The following is a 21610-nucleotide window of genomic DNA, read 5'->3' on the forward strand; positions in this document are numbered from 1 at the left end:
CACATAGATAATTGAAATTTTTTGAAATAATATCGCATTTAACAGCAACAACTTCTATACATTTTTACTTGAAGTCCCAGAATTATTTTTATCATAGCCGCAGAAGATTATATTCAGTTTTCTAATTTTTTTTTTTATTCTAAGTCAGAGTGTATGCAATCATACTTGTGATAAGAGAAAGTAATAAAAAATCGCGCTATCAAAAATTGGCTCGTGAAGAAAAATGTCAAAAAGTCTTTTTGACAGTGAAATGCTTTCGCACATGACAGTAAGTCAAAAGATAAAGCGAGCTAATTGGCTTATACAATAAAGCAGGTTATTAGCCTTTTATCTTATTGTAATAAAGTTATCTCAAGAACGCTAGTATTTTTAGCTGTTAAGAGTAAATACATGTCTAAAAAGGACGTCAAGTTTGTGTAGATACTAATAGTGTATGCCTGGAATATGTGTACATTAGACTGCATGACTCTCCATACAAGAAAAAAATCGGTACTGTTTTTCCATTGGAACTATAAAATCTATTATATTTTAAGACGTCCGCCAAAATATTTCGGTTAAATATTAAGATTTACGTCAGCTGAACCGATTTGAAAATACCTCCAACAATGGAGCTTTTTTATGAATAAAATTAGTTTCTTAAAGATTTTTCTGAAAAAAATCCCCTCAAATGACAAAACAGATTAAGCTTCAAAAGTTTGCATAAAAATATTTAAAAATCGTTTCAACGGAGTCGTAATCATGATAAAAACATAGCAAGGTATAACCGTTCTCTCAATTTGTCGGCCATGATTTTTTTTTGAAGTTTGCCAACATTTTAAAATCATATAAAAGTGAAAATAAAAAATTGAAATTGTTCGAAATTGTTGTTGCTTGAGATTGAAAATGAAAATGTGTGTGTGAGTTTGTGAGTAAATTTAAAAATTAAATTGTTTGGAAACGTCAAGAATCTTAAAAGTGACTCTCAGCGGTTCTACCTTACTATATTTTTATCATGGTCGTAATAATGAGATTTTTGATGCTGTTTTTTTTTACTTTTTTCAAAGATTGATTTACAAAAAATTCATTGATTTACAAAGTATTCTGATTCAGACTTGTAGGGTTTCAGTAGAAAGGTATTTTCGCACTCTTTTTATTTCTGTGCAAAAACACATCTTAATGCTAGTCGGATGTTTGCCATTTGACGGGATTTTTTTCAAAACAAACCTTTAAGAAACTATTTTTATTCATAAAAAAACTCCATTTTTGGAGGTATTTTCAAATCGGTCCAGCTCACGTAAATCTTAATATTTTTCCGAAATATTTTGGTGGTAGTCTTAAAATATAATAGATTTTATAATTCCAATGTAAACACAGTACCGATTTTTTTTTTTTGTATGGGGAATGATGCAGTCTAATGTACATACATATCTGTGTTCGTATGGAAAAGTAGCTTATATCGAAATGCTGGCTTTAGTATAAATCAATATTCGCAGCATACGATTGCGAATGACTCACTGGCGCCGAGCCATTGAACAACGTTTGCCAAATAAACGTGCAAGAAATAGTTCCGGTACAAGCAAGTCAATATTCTTATTAAGTCTCATCAAAATATTCCTTGTCGTTTAGAGAATAAAAGGAATGTCGCATTAGACTAAAGCCAGCCTTTCGACATAAGCTAATTTTCCATACGAACACAGTTCATTGTACATGCACATATTAAAGTACTAAATTATAAAATAAATTAAAATCAAATGATTTTACCATAACTAGTATTATGTAGTTGCGAATAACACGATAATATTTTAATAATCATATCATATCGATATGTGGAGTTCTTATTCGTTCTGTGCCGAAAAAAAAAAAATTTGAAGTCATATCTAATCAATAACAATTTATGCAATTATTTAAAATTTAGTAAACACATTCCAGCATTCTCCTGAGTTTTGCTGATTACATTAGCCCTATCAATAACTGGCGTGATAAGAAATACAAAAGAAAGGAGTCCTACGCAGTTACTGATATGTGAAAAGGTCACAATAAACATTTTTTGTCAAAATCGTGTTAACTGTCGTTTTAACGCAAATATGATGGTTACCAAGTTTGTAGCTTAGATAATATCCCTAATAGCTGATTTCCGTTTTTTCGTAAAACTAAAACACACATCACAACCATTCGAGAGTATTTTCTGTCTTGAAAAAGTTTTTTCATAAAACCATTATTTATTTAATTTTAAAGATATTTAGAGGAGAGGAACTACATTAACAATAAAAAAAAACAAAAAATTTAAAGGTCATTCAGTCCGCTTTTGCTCCGATTTGTGAATTATGGCAGGAGCTTGCGAAGTATTCTGAAGTCTCAGATCTATACCCTTCAAGTCAACTTAACCCAGTTCACTCTATTTATGGCCTTATGTTCCTGCAAAGCGTTCACCGATTTTTAATCGGAAGGCCCACCTCGGCTTAAGCCTCAATAACTTCTCTGTCAAATAATTGCAAATTAAACATATGATTTATTTCAATAGAATTTAACCAAGAGCTCAACTATTACACCGCGCGTCAGTCAATTTTTCACACAAGAAAATAAATTCACGAAACTAGGAGTTCTAATTTTAAAAGGTACTAAAAACTTGAAAAAAGCCAAAAAAAAGACAGCATTATTTTTTAATTTTATTATGTAGGTACTTCCTTTATGTACAATGTGCAAGTCCAATAAAATATATAAAGAAATACATACACTGGTCAACAAATTAAAGCCGAACCACTTTTAGCCACGTTTTAACGTATTATTTTTGTTGTTATTAAATTTTGGTTAATTTTTTTATAAAAACAAAGTTCATTCTTTAACAAGACCCGTGTAAATTCAATTTTGCAACTTTGTGCAATATTAAAAAAAAAATTCAACTAACTTTCGAATGTAAAAAATCAACCATAATTTTTAGCCATTTTAAGCTTCTATTCTACTAGAATTAAATGGGATACAAAACTGCATACGCAGAATGTAATTAAAAAACTCGAAATTTTTACGAAAATTTGTTGAAAATTTTTTTCTTTAATTTGCTTAAACTTTTAAGGCAGTATCACTCGATTGGTACATTTGTACAGCTTTGTTCATTTTTATATTGGGCTATCGGTTTTTTTTTGTAGTTACTGCCTTTAAACTTGCATTTATATGGATGTTGTTAAAGAATGAACTATGAAAAACTAACCAAAATTAAATAACAATAAAAATAATTTTTTAAAACTTGTCAAAATTTAGTGCGGCTATAATTTTTTCGACTACTGTACATAAGTTGACTATTATAACTAGGCCGTGCTATCATAGTAGCACAATGCCACTAATATTTGACTTGCAAATGAAATACGGGCAGGTATTCAAAAATTTCAACTTTGTTTGTGTGTATTTTTCATTTAATCAATCTATGTTGAAATAAAAGTGTAAATAAAAAAATATTTTGTCAGAAAGGCTTTAATTCTAAACTACACGTAGAAGGGTTGCCATATGTTTAAAAAGTCAAATTCACTTTAATTAAGAAAATAGGTAACTGAATATGTATATTAATATGGGTATCAGGCAAAAGAAAAAAATTGACATATTTAGAAAGAATTAAGTGAAGAGTAAAAACATTCTTGAGTTAATTTAAGAGTCCAGTAATCTAAAAGGAATGTAATCAGAACAAATCACTGATTGACGATGTATGTATTTGTTTTTTTTTTTTATAAAATAACAAATACGATGTCATAAACCTTTGGTTTGACACAATTATTATTTTAGTTTAACTAAGTTGAACTTTACAAACAGGTGGCAACCCTCTTCGAAATATTCCCAAGCTAAAACCTTCTTAAACCTCTTTCGTCTGACTCCCATATGGTGATACCTATCTATTTCAATTACGTAATTCCTTGAGTTCAAAAGGAATTTGATTTATTAAACAGGTGGCAACCCTCTACATGTAGTTAAGAAATTAAGGCTTTTCATACACATCTCTTAATAATTTATTTAACTTATTAAAAAATGTTAATTTCATTTTTTAATAGGTGGCAACTCTTTAAAAAATAGACCCCTATTTGTCAATGTTATTGTGGCTTGTTAACATTTTATTTTTAATATTTTTATTGAGCTTTGTACCACGATTGTTTATTAGGAAAAATTGAATTAGCAACAACAGTTTACGGGATGTACATAGCTCAGTGGTTAACGCTTCTGACTTTGAACATCGAATTCGCAGGTTCGATCCCTGCTGAAGTCTAGAAAAAAGAAGACTGATGAGGAGATGTGGTGATCTCCGAAATAGTGCTATAACTTCTACCGCTTAGACTTTTTTGCTTTTCCAATTTTTCCTAATAAACAATCGTGGTACAAAGCTCAATAAAAATATTAACAAGTAATTTTTAGCAAAAAAAAAACCGACTTCAACTTCCATATAAAAAAAAATATATATATATATATCTCTTGATCCACTGATCGGATCTCAACCAGATTAGTATGGGACCACCTCTGAGACACTACCTTTCCGATGCAAAAAGAACTATCGTAATCGGTTGACGTGGTCCAAAGTTATGCGGTAACATACATAAAAAACCAAAAAAAAATAAAAATATATCCTCCTTTTTTGGAAGTCGGTTAAAAATAAACCCCTATTGTCTAAAGCTTGACCTTTTTAATCTGACACTTCATTTTTGAAAACTGAACGAATCGTGCAGATGTGATGGCACTGACAAAAAATGAAAAAATGATTTTATGCATTAGCATTACTTCAAAAAGTGCAAAAAATTAGCAAGTTTTTATTTCTTCTTTCGAAAGCAAAAAATCAGTACTATTTAATAAAATACTAAAAAATAACATATATTTGCATATATTATCTATTCATTCTATTAAAATTCACAATTTTTATAAATTAAAAAAAAAAAATTGTTTTTTTGGAAACCCGAGGGAAACCCTGTTTTTAATTTTAATCCAAAATTTTTATTCCTGTAGTTTTCTGCTATCTACATATATGGAAATAAATATGATTTTTTCCATGAAGAGTTTACGCATGGCTATGCTCTTATTAAAATTCTTAGTATAAAACTTGTAAAAATTAGTGGCTTCCTGGCGGCATATAATTTATTTTATAGGAGAATTTCGTTTCAATTCTTTCTAGTGGATAAATTACCTTTACAAAAATACCAAACACGTTCACATTGCAGACAACGAATTTTTCGTCTTTTGCCCACTTAGACGGCACTGCGCATCGTGCCGATTTCTTATTACCGTCGTTTTTTTATAACCTGAATGAGTCGTTTTTTTATTGCTTCATTTATGGTACAGGCGATATTTGGAATAATTTTATTATTTTTATTACTTCACTTATTTGTTTTATAAAACATTGGAACTTGAACAGAATTAATATTTTCGCTCGCTATGGGGCTTCCTATTTTATCAATCATATCTTTGGCATAAATTAAATAGATGCTTTTGGATAATACTGTTGACGCGAAATTCATTATTTTGGAAATTTGCGATAACTTATTTATTCCAAAACCATTGACGATTATTGCCTATTTCTCATGTTTTGCATGGTGGGCGGAGACACGAATTGATCCCACATACACCTAATAGGGGCCAACTTGTATTGAAAAACAAACAACCAAAAAATATTTTCTTACTTTTTAAATGTACATATGTAATTGCCTTTTCAATAAATAAGCAACAGCATTAAGGCATTAAGAATGTCGTCTCTCTTTTTCAATAAAAGAAAAAAACACGACTGCTCCGTGTATGCCTATTAAGTATTTAAAAATAGTATTTTCTGACAAAAACAAAAAATTAACCCAATTCTTATATGCGATTTTCAGTAACATTTACAAATATGATGCGTGGGATGTAATCTTCCGATTTTTTGTATGTACATGTTATTACGTACATATGTATGTACAATGTGGAAATGTATTTTACCGTTGGGTCAAAGCAATGTTGGCAAATAATATTTTTTTATACTATATATTCTATTTATTTTTGCCAGTTTAGGAAGATTTTGAGCAGAAAATACTATATTTAAGCTCTCTGGACAATAACTTTGAATTTTGGATGCCTTTACGTAAACATTGTAGTATCATACATACACATGTATAGTATTTAGTAGTATAATATTTAATTAATGGCGTAAATAAATAATTGTGTACTTAGTAAAGTGATTTACTCGAATTTTCCAAACCAGTTTGACCCGGTTTTTTTGAAATCATGATGTTTCGAATATCGAATTAACCGGACTTTTTATCTAACAACCCGGTTTTTGCATTTCATACAAATTTGTATCGCTCAATAAAAGTGTTGAGTTTTTCGAAATTTTTAAGGCGTTTTGCAGTTTAAGGGAAACCCCTAGGTTATTTGGGGATGAATAGTATGTCATACTTGATTCCAATAAATGAATGTTAGGCACTTCAACATTTTCCACTTATTTTGCCGAACTTCTGCTCCAATTCCAAATGGCGAAATTTACTCCACCTCTAAAGAAGCTTTTTTAAGGCAGAAATACACTCCCTACGGTGCACTATGGTTCAAAACTGGAATATAGTGTTTATAATTCGCATAAGCCCTAATTTTTCAACCAATTTGGATTACATTTTTTTTTAAATGAAAGTTTATAAAATTATAAAGCGACCAGTTGAGCCCTATTTTAAATTTTTATTTGCTTACATAGAATTTTTTTTAGTGCAAAGTGCAGAAAAAGTTACGATTTCGAAGAAATTCGATTCTCTTGTTCCAGCTAATAAATGTTAGGTAATCAAAATTAGATGAAAACAGTTGTAAGGTTCCTCCAAAACGAAAAAATCAGTAGCAAAATTTCAAATGTTATCAGAAAAAATTCACCAAAATTAAAATCTTTTTTTTTTAGTTTCTAGAATACCTTTGGGTATGCAGTTTTATAGATCAGGAAATTTTAGAATAACAATTATAATCTAAGAACTAAAAAATATTTTTAATTTTAATGAAAATTTGTTTAAAACATTTAAAATTTCGTTTTGGCGGTACCTCGCAATTGTTTCCAACTAGTTTTTATTATCTAACAATTATTAACTGGAACAGGAGAATCGATTTTTCTTTTAAAATAGTTACTATTTCTGCACCTTGCACTAAAAAAATCTAAAATAAGCAAATAAAGATTTAGAAATCGAGCTCAACTTTTCTCTTGAAAATTTTATAAGCTTACGTTGAAAAAAATAAATAATAATCAAATTGGGTGAAAAATAAAGGCTCCAGTGCATTATGAACAGGAAATGCCAGTTTTGAACCATTGTGCGGCGGCAAGAGCATTACTCGAAACCGAATAAGTCAGAAAAAATGCAATAATGTACATATTAAAAAAAGTTAAAACAAGACCAAACGTGAATTTTTTACTGATTTTTATTTGTTTATCTTTTGATCTAAAAAAAATTGTTACTATTGTTTGCTCTTTTCTAAATGAAAGCTATCTTTAGCATTAACATTTTATTGTAATTTTGGTCGTGGCTTCATACCAAAATAAGCATTTCCACTATATGAAAACTATGTGAAATAAAACCGGTATATCTGTTTTTTTTTTTTTAATTTCGAAATCGGAAACCGTTTTTTTTTAACTGCAGTTTTCGAATAATTCGAAAACCGGTTTTGGAAAAAAGGCGAATAATCGAGCACCCTAGTACATAGCATTCTGAGATAAGACAATTCTCCCATTACTGGTTTTGTACATATCGCACAAATCAATTCGTAGGATTTATCTCCAATTAATGCAAATATTTTTTTCTTTATGATTTCTGTACTAAGTGTGTTGGACCTGTACCATCCACATCCACAAGCAGTTTTTGTATTTTCTGATCTTATTTTTGAGTTGTGCCACTTTTGAAGATGGTGTGCAATATGAACATATTTATGTGTGTATGTATGTATGTTAATACTTAAAAATGTTTGTAATTTACAGTTTCTCGTAAACAAAAAAGTATTGATCTTATTAATGATGTGTTTGTTATACAAGGTCAGTTCTCACAAAATACATATGATTTTTTTAAGAATGGGGAAGCAAATTCTGTATAATAACATAGATTGAAAAATAAACAGAGAACACAAAAAATAGCAAGAAAAATTGTAAATAAACGTACACACCTACATACATACGTACAAAATATACATATTTTTATGTACGTGCACACTTACACACCAGTGTATACATATTTATCAGTCAAATCAATTTTTGAGTGTTGACATATTTACTTGACATTGTGATCTTGATATCGATAATGGGAACTATACATTTTTTAAACAGCAAAACTAATATTTGTTAAGTTGTTTATGGCTTATTAAAAAAAAAAAATGTCGCAAGTGCTACCAACACTATAAAAAATCGTACGAACTAACTGAGACACCTCCAATAACACCAGTCAACACGATTTTTGGGTCTGACTGCTACCTATTAAATTTTAGTTTCTCCTACGCTAAAAATAAGGGAAGAAATTATTTTTTTGATCAAACTTTGCTTTTGTAAAAAGCTAGAGCAATTTTTTCAATTTTTCTGGAAAAATAACTAATTTTTATATTTTTTATAATTTTACTTTAGCATACGATTAGAAAAGTGTTTGCTGGATATCAGAGCCTTTTTTATTTAAGATTACAATAAACAATAAACAATAAATGTAAAATAACAAGAAATTAATGTCTAAAAATGAATATTTTTCGTATTTCTTATATGAAAATTCAAATGTTTTTTAATGTTCGGAATGAGAATCTAAGCATGAGAACAGAAACCCAAAAAAAAACAATTTTTGTTGACCGTTGTAATATGGATATTATGTTTTTGGTTGGTTAACCGTCTAAATGGGTCCGTCTCTTACAAAATTTCTAATCAAATTTTTTAATTTTCAGGGATTTATTACGGAGGATAGCATGTGTCAGTAATGGGATTTGTATAAATAGGAAACCTTGAATAAACCTGCTTTATTAAATTATGTTAATATTTTGTAACTTATTAATAAAGCTTAACTGCGAAAACCATGTAGTAGGCAATTAAGCCCTGAGGCTTACCTTCACTAACTCCTTTTCGGACGAAATTAGTGCACATGACTTCGAAGCAAACCATGTTGTAGAAATGTTCCACGCAAGGTATGTAAAGATAAGATATGCAACTCGCTTATCTTAGTACGATTAAATATTTTGTATATTTAGGAAAAACTGCTTTATTATAGAAACTATTGTGATTACTATTGGGAAATATACAATTAGCGCCACATATCTATGTATGTATGTATGCACAGAGATTGTGTTGTGAAATTTCTTAATTCGGCTTTGAAACAAAAACAAACACTTTTATTTTCAGAAGAGATAGTTAGAAGATACTATCTGGTAAGAGGTAATATTATATATTATATCATCATTATTATATCTATATACATATATAAATCGCGAAGGAATTTTTGAGATTTGCCACCTTAAAAAAATTTAATTAAAAGTATTCAATAAGTTAAACTAATTATTACACAAGTAATATTTAAGCAAAACACAAAACCGTTTTCAATTCTTATGTAAAAAAATATATATACATCATGATATATATCTTGATCCACTGATCGGATCTTAACCAGATTAGTATGGGACCACCTCTGAGACACTACCTTTCCGATGCAAAAAGATTTATCGGTTGACGTGGTCCAAAGTTATGCGGTAACATACATAAAAAAAAAAAATATTCCGACGAACTGATAACCTCTTCCTTTTTTGGAAGTCGGTTAAAAAGTCGGTTTCAATGGAAATGGTTTTGAAAAGCTTTGTTTCTTAACTTAACTGTAGGGTGGCTGCCACCTGTTTAAAAATTCAAATTCAATTTATAGAAATATACATATATCACAAAAATGCGCGCCATGTGAAAGGGGTTTGAGAAGGTAGTAGTTGGTAAAGATATTTAAGAGGATTGCCTCCTATTTGAAAAATCGAATTTGGTTAACTTGTACACAATTTATTTTAAAACATAAAATACGGATGAAAAGTGAAAGAGCGTTAAGAAATATTTAGTTTGAACATTTTGAATGTTTGAAGAGGATTGCCAAGTATTTAAAAAGTGATATTCAAATAATTTAAAAAGTTTAATGATTTATTAAAAAATGGGTTGCTAAAGACTTTACTTCTAAAATTTATTTAGGAGGGAAGCCAACTGTTTAAAAAATCAAACTCAACTTAAATTAAAGCAGTTAGTTAAAGATATTGAAGAAGGTTTTAGTTTCAAAGTATTTTAAAGAGCTTTGCCACCTGTTTGAAATTTAGAGTTTTGTTAACTTACATATACACAAAGTACCTATATGAAATATTAAAATTTGGTTGTCAAAGAAATTTTTTGTTTGATCACTAGGATTTTTTTTTTGTTGAGTTTGAAGGGGGTTGCCACCTGTTTAAGAAGTTAAATGAACTATTAAAATATTTGAATCAATCGAAATGGGTTTGAAAAGGATTTACATATTTCTGAACTATTTTTAGGGGGGTTTCCACATGTTTAAGAGCTCAAATCCAACTCAATTCATCAGGTAGTTATGGTTACTATTCAACCAATTTTTCTCGGTTAAAAAATGTGAAGCACCAAAAATCTGTAAGGCAAAAATAATACAAAATCTTTTAGTAATAATCGAATCCTTCTGATTGTTATGGAGTATTGCTTTGCTTTAAATACGTAAAATGTTGTGCACAAAGTTTTACGAAATACTGACTCTGAGAAGTTTTTTTCCTCTCTTGTAAAATTCTTAAAATAAGACTCAGCATCTTTCCACTCTAAGCTAGCGATGACACTTTTGAAATACGAATGGGTTGAAATAAAACATTCGACATTTTTCTTTGATTTCTACATACATTAAAAGTAAAATACAAAGGGGAAAGTAGCTTTTCACTCTTACCTAGCGATAAGTATTTTTTGGGCCTACAAGACGTATGCGCAACCTTGACCATCAACTCACGCAAAACCGCATAAAACATTTACCTATCTTCTGGCATTGGCACACCTTCTAATGTATTTACATATATCATTAAAAACAAATATTTTTAAATACCATCTGCGTCGGTTCTCCATATGTGTGCCAAGAAATATCAAGAGGCGCACCATAAATTTGAGCAGTAGCTTACTTACTACAAATATTTACTTTTATATAAAAGGTACTACATACATATATGTATATACAAACAAATTATGAAAAGAACCCTCATGTTCATAACTCATTAAAGGGGTGTGTCGATTTTCGACTTTCTTTTAATTGCAACTAAAAGATTTTCTTATCACTTTTTGCAGTTCATAAAAAAATTCCAACCAGTCCGTTGAATTCGTTTTACTAATATAAAATCCATATAATTTTAATGCGTAGGTAATTAAAATAAAACTAAATTATACTTTTAGAATCTGAGCCATTAAACCAATTTGTTATGAACACTCAAACAATCGCTCGTACCTCAGCTTACCAAAAGAAATGAAAAAGCTTTTCATCATAGGCTACTATTTAATACCTTGAGTGATGACATTTAGTTTATGTTCCAAACAATTTTTTATTTCATTTAATTTATGTATTATTATATTATTATTATAATGCGGTATTCCCTTTATTCTTTAAACGGCAAGGAATTTTTTGAAGAGACCTAATAACAATATTGACTTGCCAGTATCGGAACTATTTCTGAACGTTTATTTGCCAAAAGTTCTTCATCGGCTCGGCGCCAGTGAGTTATTCGCAATCGTATGCTGCGACTGCCGCATTATACTAAAGCCAGCCGTTCGACATAAGCTACTTTTACATACATACGAACACAGATATATGTAGTAGCGTACAAATTTTCTAAAAAAAATATGTAGTCATGAAGTAGTATTCAAATTCCGAGCTTATAGTACTAATACCACCTTTCAAATATGCACTTTCCATTATGCTATGTAATTTTTCATTAAAAAATTACGATAATTTTAAGTCCCGCAATGGTCATATGTAGCTTATGAAGGAAAAATATAAAAATAGAAAAGCACCACTCGAGAACGCATTTTGAAGGGTAAGAATACTAAGAGTTTTATATAGACCGATTCTCCTCGCCTCTAATATTAATTTACTAAGCAAAATATTTATAGAGGATTAGTGTAATCTGAATCAACCGATTGATCCGGCCAACGCTAAATGATACTTTAAATTTATCTCTTGCTAAGCAGACCAGTCTAAACCCCTTTTGCGTTCGCGGTCATAGGGATATAGAGGGTAACTGTAGCGCGAACAAACTTGCAAGGGGAGGTACGACTAAGCAGATTCTTCCAGTCAAAGAACGTGTTAGTATGCCATTCGCCACTTGAAAGCTGCTTTGAAAATAATTTATCTATACTCGCGCGACGAAAGATGGATTCAAACTTGGACCTGTCGAATTTCTAGGCAAACTTGGCCTTAGTGGGATCGTAAAAGGTCTCGAAGCTTATATTCTCCAAATAGGAAGGATATATCTCACACAATTGGTGCTCCAACAAGCCACTGCCTAATAGGTAAATACGCAGAAAGGCTTTGAGTGCCTTACTACAGAAGCTGTAGAAGTTGAAAAAACTCTGACGAAACAGTTCTCTCTGTACCTGCTCGGCATTAGTGATGTGCTGAGTCGATACTTTGAAGTATTGATCGATACTCGGTACCGATTTAAAAAGTATCCAATACTTTTGATACTCGGTACGGAAACGTTTAGGCTTCCAATTTAAACGCAACTAGACCAAAAATAAAAGCTGTTTAGGGGAGCCTAGCCTATCAAAAGAAAGTGTAGGGGCTTATAGAGGTTTTAATTTCCACTTTCCATCTCCACAATGCAGAGAAACGCTTCCTTATTTAAAAAATTTGTCTCTATATAAATCGGACGATGTTATCTTTGTAGGCCTGAAAGACTTCCTTCATCCGTCAAAGCATTTTTCTTAAAAATTAGATCTACCAAGTTGGAAACTGATAAAACGGTATTTTACTGTTGCGACAATATCAAGAAGGCGATGAGAGTGGTTTGATATGTGGTTTCCACATTGCTTAGTATAATTTGTTCAACTTTTGGGAAAGCATCGTCTTACACGTACTAATTGTGAAGCATATTCATAGTCGAAATTAAGTCGATGCAACTTTTCTGACAGATATTCTTTTGAAAATTATGTCAAAAAACCGCATTTATGTATAATATCGGTATTGGGTACCGAAAAGGAAGTATTGGGTACCGAGTATTGGGTACCGGCAATTCAGCACATCACTAGCCGGCATTATCGAGTAGCAGGTTGCGCTTTCTGGGGTCTACTTTCTTTAGTGACCTTGACAAATTGGGAGATTTAAACTCTAGTAACCTGACGAGTTGCGTCAATGAATCGACATTTGGAATCGTAGAAGGTCCAGCGATTTCCAGAAAGCAAGGTTAAAATTGGTGCTGGAGCTTAATTTTTTTGTTGCGTAAAAAAGGTTATGTTCCACCAGTCACAATGGAATGTCCGGTCTGTAATTATTGTATTTTAATTTTTTGCTTTAATAAAAATAAATTGTTTTTGTTTTTCATTATCATTTATAACGGGTTTTGTATAAATTAAAAAAATATATCTATGTGAAAAGATTCATAAAATATATTCTGCTCATAAAAGTGGTGTTGTTTTATTAATTTGACAAATTTTACTACTTTTACCAAATCTATAAACTCAAAAAAAATATAGGAGGCATTTAACATATTAATTTTCTAGCAACTGTGCACATATTTTTTGAATGTATAACCGGTAAAAAAGTGCCTTTCGTCTGTTATAACGTTTTTATAATCGGGCGTCTGTAGTTAAAAATAAAATATCACAACAAGGCTTAAATTTCAAATACAAGACGCAAAATTATCAGATAATTGTACACAAGCGAGTCTCAGCGGTATTCGTAACGCAATGTGTGCCAACTGTAATTTAATAGTACGCGTTTTGGGTCATTGTATTTTTTTTAATTTTTTTTTTTCGATTCATTTTATAAACAATATTTTATTGTATTTCATTTCTTTTCGAGATATATGCCGTTTAATTTTGTACTTTACCTTATCTTATTTTGTTTAACTTTAGTAAAGTTGTTTTTTATTTTTACTTTTTTTTTTATTAAACTCTCTTGAGTGAACTGTGGAAAATGTTCAATTGCATTCGTTTAATTAATTTATTGTGATATTTCTTAACTTTTATCAAATCAGATTACAATTGGCAGGAAATATAAAAAAAAAAATGCTCAGCATGCTGAGCGCGTGCAGAATTTCTGAGTGATATCTATGGCAAACATCTTCACTTTCTCTGACGTCTCAATGCCCTACTCATTTATTCAAGTATGTAGATGCTCAATAGCTCACGAACGAAGTATGTATGCACATATGTACATATGTATGTATGTAAGTATAAATACACAGAACTAGTATACGTTAGTACTCTTTAGTGCACAACTTTAGATATCTCTCATACAGTGGATGAACGAGACGAAATCCACTCGCACTTTTATTAGGTACAAATTTATTATGAACACATGCTGGGCGCCAGATGGCAAATGACAGCAGAAACACGCTGTGAATTTTTGGATTAAATATTTATATTGAAGTATTTTTCTTTTCCGTCATCCCCATCCCCATGCATGTAAATGAAAATCAACTGTTTTCCCACGCATGCGTATGTACATATGTACGTAGCTGCAGTTATCAAAAAAAAAGAAAAAAAAACAAGCATAGAGGTCAATTTGTGTTCTGATAATCAGTTACAAACCGCAATATGGAACTTACATTTCCAAATTCCTACCGTGCAACAGTGTCAACAACTTCAGCCACAAAAAAACAGCTTTCACGCGCGAATCAACCAAAAAATTGACACCAAACTCACCGTTTCGAAAACCGCACAATTCCAACGCACTCAACTAAGTGTACTGATTCGAATTCGGTCCAAACCGATACTGTTGCGGTTGATAATATTAAGAAATAATTTTGATTTACTTTTCAAAAAAAAAGTCGCTAAAAAGAGCAAAACAAAAAATGACAAAAACAGCTCATCTAACTACAAGGAATAATCTTTGAATGTGTATGAGTAATGGAAGTATATTTGTGGCAGCGAGTGTGTGTTTGTTTAAAAAATATCAACCGGCCCCCACATAATACATATGTACGCGTGTGTAAATAAAACATATGTACGTACATACAGATTTGTGTGCACATGTACATATGTACATACATACATATTTATGTGTGCTGCTTTGTGGTTTTAGTCGCCGCTTACTCAGGCATTTCGTTGGCATTACGCGGCATATTTGCGCTCTTACCAAAAAGAATCAACACAGCCTCAAGAATTGGGAGGTTCAAAATATGCTAATTTATAAACATAGTTATTTCAGTGTTCCTCCGGGGTTTTTGTACATAGCGGCAATCCACTGTTTCTTCAATTTAATGGTGTTCGCATTTTTTTTTTTGTGGTAACCAAACATGTTTTGCAAGTTCTGGATCATTTCTATTTAATTTTTTTTAACATCAATTTGGGTGTGGTTCATGGTTGTGTTTTGATTAATAGCACACTGAAGATTTGGCAATAGCTGCATTTTTTTGTAAGCGAGCGACAAAAGAACGCTCAACTCGGGTAAAACTTCCTTTTAGCTACTTAAGCAACCCTGTTGGCAGCTGGAAGGAAATATGTACATAATTAGTTTAACGGGATTTAGGTACAGAAACCAATTTAAGTTAGTAATTATGTGAGGTATTTGCGTGATATATATACTTATTTAAAATATAAGTCACGTATATAAGGAAACAAAAATGTCCCTCTCTTCTTTCCCCTTTAACAATTCACAAAAAAAACAGTTTTTTTCATTTAACAACACTACCCTTCAGGTCGCCAATTTTTTAACCGATCTGGCTGAACTCGGATAAATAGCCGACATGCTTTTAACATTTTTTTGATGCTATTTCCATTTGAATGAGGAAATAGCATCATTAACATTATTTCCAAATTTTTGTTGACTTTATTTCGCTTTTGAAAAGATAATAATGTCAATTGACTTTATTTCCGTTGATCTTGTTACCTGTAACCGAATGACAGAGCTAATCAATGTGCTCAAGCAAATCAACATTCAAACATTGCATATATATAAGCTGACCAACCGTCCTCCATTGAGTAGGATTGTCCTCCTTTGTTGGTTGTCTTAGAGACGATTAAGAGCATTAAATATATTTTTCTGATATTGCTGAACGAGGTATAGCGTTGATACAAAATTATAATCGAACTTTAAAATTAAATAATTTAAAAATAAATAGTCAAAACTTATTAATATGTGGCGGTCTTATAATTATGCAACGCAGTGTACTATTACCTTGTTTGGCTTGTGTTTAGAGAACCTTTGAATTGTTAATTTATTCGTTATTTATGTGTTAAAATAAATATAAACAAATTTTTGTGATTTCAATGCGGAGAATTTGTCCTCCTGGAATGTTTAAAAATTCTGGTCACCTTACTATATAGAATAAGTGGTAGGCTCTAATGACCCAAGGCGTTCTTTCTGTTGCTTACATATGGTACATACATATTAACATATGGTAGACAAATGTATAATGTTTGTGTACTCGCATTTATATTAGGGTGGTCAAGAAAAAAAAGTGAAGTCGAGATTTTAATGCTCTCAACCCTTGGATGGTTATATACTGAAAAAATCTACCCGTGTGTTTTTGTATTTTGAAATCAAAAACTATTTAGAGGTCGCTCAAAGTGCTCAAATTTTTTCATATACATATTTTATATGGGAGAAAAACAATTTTTCGTAGATATTATATAGAAGTCTTGAAGATCCATATTTTTTTATTGGAAAACTCTGTTTCTCTTCAGGAAACTTTCAATTGTAATACCCAATTGTTTATTTAACCATTTAGTATACTAACGATTTTTTATGCTCTCCCCGACCTTTGCATTTTTTTGGGGCTTCTAGGAGACCTACAAGATAAATTTACTATTATTATTTTTTTTAAATAAACAACTAGATATTATTATCGCACGTTTCCAGAAGAGAAACGGAGTTTCCGATCAAAAAATATAGATTTTCGAGAATTGTTTATTACCATATCAAATACATGGAAAACTTTGGGCGCTTTGATCGACTCTAAATATTTTTTTTCAATTTTAAAGAAAAATGGGGATATTTTTTCGGTATAGAACAATCCTGCTTTTTTTAGCACCCTAATATATATATGGACATACATACATGCATAGGTATATATGTGGTTTGAGGCAATTAATTTGGGTGATAAGGAGAAAATGTACGATTACTACGGGCATCCAGCTGCTGATTTTAGTGCTTATTAATATATTTAATTATACATATGTATGCACATTAGACCGCCCTACCTTACAAGCAAAAAAAAAATATAAAAATTTCAAACAACTCTGAGTTTAAAGTTTTTTTGGCAGGCAATTCACCGATTTTTGTTGAGCTATAATTTTAATTTAGTTAGGGTGGTACTTTATGGTAATAAGAACTGAGACTTTGCGCATAAGTATCTACTAGAGTCAATGAACTTTGGAACAAAAAAAGTGTATTATCGAGACAAGAACATCTACAAAACATTAACCTACTTTCGGCCAAAAAATTCTAAGTTGTCTTTGAATAAGCGAAATACTTACTTTAGCTAAAAAAAACATGTTTTTATTTGCCTTGCAACTCTACTTCAGAATTGAAGGTTTTTTTTAGGAATCAGTCCACATGCCTGAATGGTGCCTGTTTGTAAAAATTTTTTATTTCACTTGTGAGTAAGTACAAATGTGACAGTGTTTGTATCTTCTTTCCCTATTTTTCCTTCAGGGAAGAATAGCTGAAATTAGACAATAACCCAATAAAAACACAAAAAAAAAATACATGTAATTTTTTTTTTTGGTTCAAAAATCGCCACCACCTAATATGAATTTTCCTTATGGGGATTTCGTTTCTTTCAAAAAATATATTTGATGTTACATTCTACCCTGTAAAAAGGCACGTTTTTGCCTTCTTTTTCTTGTCTAGCCCACGCATTTCATAATATTAGCCGTGTTTTTTGTTTTACACGCATACACATCTACGCTTAACGTTTAAACAAAAAAAAAACAAGCATCGACAATTTCCATTTGAAAACAAGTAAACTATTCATAAGCGCAGGCAAAGTTTGTCGCTTACTGCTCCATACAGATTTCAACGCTGATACGGATGCGTGTAAAAAAATGCGCCTATTGTCGTTTTAAGTAACCATTTGATTTTCAGGACAACCCCTGACAAAACTTCACAGGGCAGAGAATGTGCCTTTTTTTCCTTACGAAAGGGTGACATTTTAAGGAACGAACACAAAAGTTGCTCACCCTTTGCATTTAATTTAGATTGGAACACGAAAAGAGAAAGGCGCAATAAAAACGCACCATTTTTTTGGTAGAAACAAAATCACCATTAGTGTATGGCGAACTTTTTTACCGGTACGGGCTAATGTACATATGTTTGTATGCATATATATGTATATTCTTGTGCGAGTACAAAGTTCTCTGAATTCTCCTTTTTTGTTCCTTATAAATTTGAAAGTGTGATAACCAGGGAATGGATTTTATGGAAGTTGACTTTTTTCTGCAAAACTTTAGAGTAGTATTTGTCAAAAATGACCACGATTTTGCTTACCTTTATTCCCAATATACACATTTGTTGTTCAGCATTTTCCAATAAATTGAAAAATAGCGCTGCAAAAAATAATATAGTGAGTTATGCTCAAATACTTGGGATAGAATTTAGAAGCGGCTTATAAGAAGCGCTGGGCCATATGTGGACTCCACATTTCTTCACATTTTGCGGCAGTCCATTCGTTCACGCAGGAAATTCCGGGCTATGATCCTAACGTATTGCATTCGAGGTATATCCCTGCAGTAAATCGCGCTAGTTCAGAACTAGCACAGAACTAGCTCTTTAAGCGGCGGTACTGGTTCTGAGTACTGGGATAGCCAACGTAATGCTTCCAACTGTATCCTCTGCAGAAGTTTCGAACTAGTTCTGAACTGGTTCCATTTTCGAAAGTTCTGGTACAATAAGTTTTTTATGAGAAAACAATTTTAAACCTAGATTATTGGATATTTTTTCTTTTCTTAAGTATTTGAACAGATCTGCGACCATAAGTTTTTTATGCAAAAATTTTGATTATTCTATTTTTTGATATCTTTTAATTTCTTTTGTTCCTTTACATATTGCATTTTAATTAATTTTTGTTATTTTATTTTATTTATATTAAATTTGATAATTTTCTCTTTAATTTTTAAGTGGCACTCAACACTGTCTCTAAATTTTACTGCGGGGTTGTATCAGAATAGCACTGCAGCTGCTTACTTGGGCGTAAAAAGTTGTTCCGCCACCAATATAACCTAACCACATTGATGTGTAAATCCAGTGGGGTTTGTAATCCCAAATTCAAACCGAACCGCGATTTAGGGATAATCGTGAAATGGTTACTGTACCGGTACAAGTTTTTTCTTAGTGGTTCGAACCGCTCAAAAAAAATCTTTTTAATGTAAACAAAAGATCGTTTGGCGCCAACAATTTTATATTCGACTTTCTATTATCATGTTCGCCTGCCTAATTGTAGATTTACTAACTACTACGTAAAACATACGTACGTACATACATGCATACATATGTATGTACTTAGGTACATAAATATGATTATTTATATCAATCAAATAGCACGTACGAAATAATCGTAGCAATCAGTAATTTTTTACTGACTATCTTAAATTAATTAAAATCATGTATAAATGATATGAAACGATAAACTGTGCCGAAATTCTTCTTTTTTTTTTGAAATATAAATGATTTTCGGCGGAAGGTTTTATAAATGTACTCGCCAAGTTTGGTACTTACGATAACATTTATAACAGTATAAATTGCACATAAACTGAAACATAACGGTATTTCTTATTTAAATTTGCCATATGGGTGCCAAACGAAAGGGCTTTTAGAAAGTATTAGTTTGAAAGTATTTTGAAGAGTGTTGCCACCTGCTTGGAATGACGAATTTAGTTTTCTTATACAAAAGTTATACGAAATATCCAGATAGCTTAGTCTCAACGCCAAACATATTTTTGAGGTATTCGAAGAGGGTTGCCACCTGTTTAAAAACATAAATTCAAATTATTTTATAAGTGAAGGGAATTATTAAAATATGGGTATCAATCGAAGGGGGTTTGAAATTTTTTTATTTCCAAACTGTATTTAGCGGGGTTGCCACATGTTTGAAAATTAAAATTCCACTTAATTCATCAGTTAACACAAATCGTTATCGCAATGTCCGGCGAAGGAGAGTTAACAATGATTAAGATTGAAAACACTTTTGAAGAGGGCTGCCACCTGTTTGAAAGTTCAAAGTCAATTAATCAAATCAAAAAGTATGCGAAATATAAAAATACTTTAGTCAAACGAAGAAATGGTAATAAATATTTAGTTGGGACATTTCGAATGTTTGAAGAGAGTTGCCACGTGTTTAAAAAGTTACATTCAAATTATTCAGTATTATAAATGTATGGCATACAAATAAACTGGGATAAGTGGTTAATAAAGAAGAAGAAAATTACGCGTGGGAAGTCCTAAAACACCTATTGTATTCAACAGACCGATTACTATTTATTTCAGTAGATGAAGTCAGCGCTTTCCGCAAATATGAACATTTAGATTGTTTTTGAACCTAAATTAGTTTGGTTTTGAAAATGTATACAGAAAGATGGAGGAATCGCAGAAGGTTTTAAGCTTAGTTAGAGCGAGCTCTTGTAAAAATAACAACGGTGACCTTTTAACAGAGGTCCAGACCGGGGAGAGAGTGAGGAATAGAAAGATCGACACACACGCTGCCTTTGTCGATTATAAAGGGTATTTTAACTACACGAAAAGAAGTTTCTTAAGTTTCAAATAAATCGGTAGAGTCCCTATGAGCAACGTCATCAGCTCCACCATAACCCTGGCCAAACCAGGTTCCCTTTCATGTGATTTCCATCACAATAAATAAACTTACGCTTTGCGGACGGAGTATGAAGTGTTCGACGGAAAAATTATACGGAAGCTTTACACATTTGTGACGGCGAGTACTAGAAACGATGGAAAGAATGGAGCCTATTTAAATACATCGGCTATTAAGCCATGACGTACGAAACTTAAATTTAAGATTTTCCAAAAAGTGGAGTTAATCGCTTTGGCAATTAAGGCATTCATATTTCAACGCTTCAGAAGTAAACGTTCTTTTTTTTTTATAAAAAATAAATGGTTTATTTATCCACACGTTTTATACGCTATTAACTAATTATAAAGTTACTTACATTAATCCAACAAAAAATTTCCACTGATTGTAGAATTTGCAAAAGTACTGTCGTCGGTAATTTATTTAACTTTCGCTTTTAACAATTCACAACTTGCACTTGAACGCGTGTGACCGTCGCCGCTTTGCGTCTGATTTAATAAATACACATTAACCACTACGAAGTTCACTCTAGTTTGCAACGAAATTACAAATTCAAATAAGTTTGGCGCGTAAACCTTACCGAATCGTACTACATAACACACTACTATAGTCCGACGAAAAATTCGATGTGTCTGCGACAGCACAGCTAAGGTACACTACTCAATTGAAATCGGCACAAAAA

General features: G+C 31.3%; 1 protein-coding gene across 4 annotated transcripts in view; it reads right to left on the minus strand.

Moving 5' to 3' along the window:
• LOC118742522 (aquaporin AQPAe.a-like) overlaps nt 1-21610 on the minus strand; it is a 72942-nt gene that overhangs the window by 32439 nt on the left and 18893 nt on the right. Inside the window, exon 1 of one of the 4 annotated variants that reach the window (XM_036474661.1) lies at nt 21287-21604. The exons of 1 other annotated variant lie outside the window; for it this stretch is intronic. The gene's annotated coding sequence lies outside the window, so the exon portion shown is untranslated. Of the gene's footprint in view, nt 1-14730; nt 14903-21286; nt 21605-21610 lie in introns of those variants that run through there. 2 more of the 4 variants (XM_036474663.1, XM_036474664.1) reach the window with 2 other exon arrangements.

The sequence above is a fragment of the Rhagoletis pomonella genome, unplaced genomic scaffold (genome assembly GCF_013731165.1).
Source record: "Rhagoletis pomonella isolate Grant_MI unplaced genomic scaffold, Rhpom_1.0 Rhpom_scaffold_00007, whole genome shotgun sequence".
NCBI lineage: Eukaryota > Metazoa > Arthropoda > Insecta > Diptera > Tephritidae > Rhagoletis > Rhagoletis pomonella.